Here is a 6,594-nt window from a genome sequence, read left to right as displayed (position 1 = left end):
TCCTACTATAAGTGATTATGTAACAAGGTACACCATATTTGAAGATGATGTTTCTTTTGATGAAGTTCACAACAATTTCTTTCTTCACTTCTCGAAATACAATAGCTTCAGCCCATTTGAATAAATAATCTATTGCAGACAGGATATATGAATGTCCACCAGAGGACTTTGGAGTCAATGGTCCAACCACATCTAATCCCCAAGCATCAAATGGCCATGAAGCTACAGTAGGATGCAAGGGTTTTGGAGGTTGATAAATGAAATTTGCATGAAATTGACATGCTGAATATCCTTTTGCATAATCCATACAACCTTTGATCATAGTGGGCCAATAATAACCCTTCCACTTAATTTGAAAATGATATTTGGGACCAGATTAGTGAACACTACAAATCCTTGAATGAACTTCTTCAAGTGCCTTGGTAGCTTCTTTATCATCCAAGTAACGAAGGGGAAGGCCATCAAGTCTTTGAAGGAGAAGGCCATCAAGTCTTTGAAGGTGCAGGGAGGTACCACCAAGTCTTTGAACATGAAAGGCAGCACTACTTAGACTTTAAAGATGAGAGAGAAAGCACATTTTAGAGACGCCAAGTAACATTCTCACATTGATGTTTGCTTTCATGGTGACTTTGCATTCCTTTTGGTAGCAATGTCTTACAGTGATGTTTGTCTTCATACGGTAGCATTGTCTTCTTATAGCAATTTTCTCGTAGTGACATTCACCCAAAACTGTGATTGTATTTAGTGTGAGATACCAAGTTACTTGTGTACCACTTACGAGAGATTGAATCATCACGTGGTTCAAGAATTATTATTATTTATTTTTACATGTGATTGAACTTAGCTTAGAATACCAAGCTGCCTATGTACCCTTTGAGAGGAATCAAGTCATCACATAGTTCAAGAATTATTATTATTTTTGACATGTGAACACTTTCAAGAGTAACGGGAAAACATCATGTACCCTTTAAGTGTTGAGGTAGGCAATTTAGGCTCTTACTAAGGAGTGTTTCAAACTTCAAGCATAGTAATGCTTCAAGAACTTCTCGTTGATAAGGCCAATTCTCAAAATGTCTTCAGTTGTATCAGTGTTGATTTCCTCAATTCATCAACTGTAACTTGTATGCCTTTTTCAAATATGGGTGGAGCATCCTCAACATTGTCTTGAATAGGGGGCTCCTCTGTTGTGTCTTCAACGATTGTTACATGATTCATTGAAGTAACAAAATCATCTTCGACTTCTTGATTTGTGATCACTATTGTATACCTTTTTGCAATTAGGGCTTCTCTAGTATTTACTTTCCAAATGGTTCTACATTTCATACGAGAGGGAATGGAGCTTTGAATCTCATTTGAATCGTGATCAACAATAAGTGTGTCGTTAGCATCTCTAGGGAGGAAATTTGTCCTCTTGTTCTACTCTCTCTTTGCCTTCAAATCTTTTGAGAGTTGAGAAGAGATTGAATGATTGAGCTTTGTGAGAACTGAACCTTGAGTGCCAACTTGAGAAGGAGTTGAGTGACTGAGTCTTGTGAAAATAAAAACTTAAGTGCCAATAACATAGTTTATCTTCTTGTGTCCCCAACCTATCAAAGACTGAGATATGGGAAGTGGGTCGCCCAATGAGGTCAAAGACAGATGATTTCTTTGATAGGTTCGAAGATTGTTCTTCTTCCTCATAATTTGTTGAAATTACTGAAACATTAGCTTTTCAGATGGGAATATGAACAGGAGTTGGTGGAGTGTATCCAATTCCAACCTTAGAACTTGTCACACCGAAACCTTTGGCCTTCGACACCATATATTCTTCTTTTACAGAGGCTTTAGGGATGAGCATACCCAAACCACTCAGCTTCTCATGGTCATAACTAGCTTTAGCCATGAGTCTATATGCATTAGGGTCAAAACCCTCTTTGGTTTGTTTGGTGGGCAAAGTCCCATGCTCAACAATCGGTCCTTGGGATGGTCTTGTGAACCTTTTCAATGGTTGGCTTGAGATTCTTGATTTTGTGATTTTAGCAACTAGAAGAGTTAGTCCTTGTAGATCTTCCAATACTGACTCTTCATTTCTTGAAAATGGGAATTGACCCTTTTTTCTTTTGGTGACTAGGATATAGCGTAACATAGGAGCTACCTTAGTTACTTCAGAAGCATGATGCTTCTCTCTTTTATGGAAGTCTTTATTTGCTTGATTTCATTCCTCTCAATTGGAGAGTCAGTCCTTGAAGTTTTAGAGTGGAGGTTTACTTCTTTGTTAGATGGTGAAGCAACAACTTGTGCTTCTTCTAGTGTATCATCTTCCAAGTAAAATTTTGAATTAACAAAATGTGATTCAGCTATAGTAAGGGGCTTGTGATCAGCTACTATCTTTTTAACTTGTCCATCTTGGAAATATTTAAGGCATTGGTGATATGTAGATGGCACAACACCATACTCATGTAACTATGGTCTTCCTATAAGCAGTTTGTAAGTAGTCTTGGCATCAATGACATGGAAGAGTGCACTTGATTCCATTTCACCAATGAGCATATGAAGCCTAATCTTCCCAACAGCTCTTTGTCCACCTTGATTAAAGCCTTGAATCATCAATTTACTGGGAAGTAGTTCATCCAAGGAGATTCTAAGCTCTTTCAATATTTTGAGTGGCAGAATGTTGACTGTAGATCCACCATCAATAAGGATACGATTGACTTTTTGTTCTTGAAAGTAGCCAGTCACAAATAAGGGATGATTGTGAATCTTGGATCCCAACAAACGATCATCATCAGTGAAAATGATTGAAGACCAATATACTTTATACACAATAGCTCGTTCTGTTTCTTCCTCACTACTGAAGATTCTTCTTCACCACTCACTTGATAGCATGTAAGAGATGAAAAGATATAATCCTCGTGAAATGGTACTGGGGAGAAAGGTACTTTCACCTCAATAGGCTCAAATGAACCAAATTGAATAGTAAGAAAAGTAGAAATAGTTGTTGAGGCTACCATGGCTGGATTGGCAGTCGCAACTTCATCATCAAATGTGATCTTTCCTTGACCGGCTAGCTCCATGATTTTATCTTTCAAAACAAAGCATTGCTCAATAGGTTGGCCTATGAGGTGATGATACTTGCAATACTTAGGGTCTTTCGTTTTGTCAGCCTCTTTAGGACGTTTCATCTCTGGTAGCTCAATCAACTTCAACTTAAGTAAATGATCCAACATCTTGGAGATATTGGAATTAGGGAATGGATATTGCTTTTCTTGCATCTCTTGTAACGTTGGTCTTCTTCTTCTCTTATCTTGAGTGATAGTAGATGTTTGTTCTTTCTTCTTGGGCTTAACTAGAACTTTGAGAGGAGCAGTAGTTATAATCAAAGATTGCTTGTTTTCTGGTTTAGGAGGGAATTTGCCCCCTTTGCAAGTATCTTGTCTTTCTCTCCCTTTGTGGGGTTCTTGAACAGGCAGACCTTGGTGACCATTGGAAGCAATACTAAGCTCCATGTCATGGGCACATGTTGCTAATTCTTCAAATGTTTTAGGCTTTATTCCTTGAAGGATATAACTTATAGCCCAATTCATTCCTTGAATACACATCTCAATTGCAGATGCCTCAAATAATTGATCCTTGCAATTAAGACTAAGGTTTCTCTACTGTTGAATGTAATCAATGACAGGCTCTTCTTTCCACTGCTTTGAATTGGTGATCTCTATCATACTAACAGTACATCGAGTACCACAGAAACGGTTTAGGAATTCTCTTTCCATTTGATTCCAACTATCAATAGAGCCAGGCGCTAGATTAGTATACCAATCAAACGCATTTCCTTTCAAATAGCGAACAAATTGCTTGACCATGAGATCTCCATAAGTACCGGCATTGTTACAAGTTTCCAAGAAATGAGCTACATGCTGCCCTGGATTGCCTTTACCTTCAAACTGTTGAAACTTTGGTGGTTAATAGTTTTAAGGCATCCTCAAGAGATCTATCCTTTGACTGTATGGTTTGGCATAGGCAATGGATGATTAACTTCCACCCCCAACTTGGTCTTTGATAGCTTCCTTGATTAACTCATTGAGCTGGTCAGAAGTGATAGACCCATTTGCAGAGAGTTTGAGATCCTTTGTTGAACTCTTGAGTTTTTCATTATGGGTTTGTTTTGGCTTAAAGATTTCATTTTCATGATTTAGTCCAAATGTATTCCCCATCTTATCCATGAAGAAAGTTATTTGTGTGTCCCTCAATGCTTCCCTTTCTTTCATGGACTTCATTAGCTCTTCTAAAGTCTGGGCTATAGTCAAGACTTGTTCCTCCAGAGATGTTGCATTAGTCATCATGACTGGCATGGCGAATGAACTAATAGAGTGAGGGGAGTCCCTAAGCTTGGAAGTAGGAATATTTTCTAAAAAATAGAACTCAGAGCCATCAAGTGATTCATTCTCTTCTTCTACAATTGGAACTTCTTGGATTGGTTTTGGTGACAAAGCTAGTTAAGACAACATTTCTTTGACGAGGCTAGCTATATCTTTGCTTGCCCCTTGAGTAGATGAGGCTGTTTGTGACTTTTGGGTTTCAGAAGTGTTGAAAACAGGCAAGGATTGGGGTATGGGTGTTGTTTAAGCATAGACTTCTGCAAGGGCTATTACCCTTCCCCTTGTCATGGGTCCAGTATAGGGAGTATCAGAACTTGATGAAGAGTTTGAATCAATTGTAGGATCAACTTCACTTGTTCCAAAAAGAGGATTGTTGATTTTAGTCTTCTTTGAAGTCATAGGGCTTCAAAAGATATGACAAGTTGATGAAGAAGGGATGAGAGGCAGAGATGGTCCCACTGGGCATATCAAAAATTTGTAAACACAAAATTTCTCAATTGTGGAAAATCAAACAACTGAAAAAAAATATGCTTTGCAAATTTAAATTTTTATTGATGAATAATGAGAACAATCTCTATTTCAATTCTTTTACAAAAGAATACCCCCTGATTCTATCTTCTTTGAACTTAACTTGAACAAGAAATCTTCTTAATTTTGGTTCGAAGATGAATTGAATGGTCTTCATAACAAATCTTTAGCTTTGAGCTTATTAGAGATTTATTGTTCTTCAAGTCTTCGAATGTGAAGGCTTTTAGATTGAAGTTCTTCGGGACTTTAGAGGCTTGATTCGTTGAGCTTCAAAGATTTGGGGTTTGTTGAAGTTTATGGAGGCTTGTAAAACATCAGGGTCACTAGCTTCCTTTCCAACAGGTAAGCGCAGAGATCTTCCATGGGCATGGGTAACATAGTGTACTTCCGATTTTCCTTCTCAAAGGGATGAGGTGGGTCTGGCCTCCCTCTCTAATTAAAGGCTCAGTTAGGTTCTTGAGTAGACTAATTATGTTGCTGATAAGGTCTAGAAACTGGGGTAGCATAGGTAGAAGCAACACCCCTAGGCCTTTTTGATGCATTGTCAATCATATGCACATCAACTTCCTTAGTCTTACAGCCAGTCTTTCTCTTGACTTGTTGTTCAACCATGGAACTCAAAGACTCAACATCCATGATCTTTTTGCTCCTAATACCCTCATCAATGCACTCCCTTATAGGGATGAGGCTAGCAAAATGAGTGACTTGGGTGCTGATCATCTTCTCATAGTAAGGAGGCTTGAGGTAGTCAATGAACCACTTGATCATCTCATTTTCCATCATGAAGGGTTGCACTTGTGCGGCTAGCTCATGCCATCTTTGGGCATATTCACAGAAAGACTCCCCACTCTTCTTTTCTGTCCTCTAAAGAACTGTGCGGTCGAGAGCTATCTCAGTGTTGAACCTATAGTATTCCAGGAAAGAGTGGGCCATTTCCCTCCAACGAAAGGTCTTTTCCAATATCGCATACCATGTGGCCACGGGGCTGGTCAAGCTATCAAGGAAAATCTAGCAAAGCAGAGGGTGATTATCCCCATAGGGAGCCATCTTCCTACAGAACATGCTCAAGTACACACAAGGGTCTCATGGACCATCATACTTGATGAACTTTGGTGCCTTGAACTTGGGAGGCATAATGACCTAAGGAAAGTTAGTCAGAGTCTCTCGATCAACACTTCCATGGGTGCTGAAGCCCTCTATGATATGAAGCTTCTCAACTAGAGTTTCCACTTGGCTCTTGGCCATACCCAAATTCGAGGTTCTTGTCCTTAGAATGATCTGTTTCCTAGTCATTTAGCAATCTTTTGATCCTGAGAAAGAATGTGATGCGGAAGAAACGGGGTGCATTTGACAATGTGGAAACACAACACCAAAATCAAGTTAGTTTGTGTCTTTGCTATTTAACATGCACCTACCATTTTAGAAAAAATTGGCTTTGCACCCTTGGTCGGGTATTTATCATGGTGAGTTTCTATTATGATGCAAGATTAATGCATAAGATTGGCAAGTAATCGAAACTTTCATGATATGCTCAAAAATGCGAGAACGACCATGCCTGTACAAAATTTTCTTTTACAACACTGGGTTTATCAGCTCCAATGATGGGCCTTTTACAACACAAGAAATGCAGCTACAAGAAAGAACTCGGCTTCTGATAATGTGGACTTCTCGGCGAAGCTCTTGGACACTTGGATCTCTTGGTAATTTGGAC

Source organism: Quercus lobata, chromosome 12 (assembly GCF_001633185.2).
Source record: "Quercus lobata isolate SW786 chromosome 12, ValleyOak3.0 Primary Assembly, whole genome shotgun sequence".
Lineage (NCBI taxonomy): Eukaryota > Viridiplantae > Streptophyta > Magnoliopsida > Fagales > Fagaceae > Quercus > Quercus lobata.
This window is presented reverse-complemented; position numbering follows the sequence as displayed.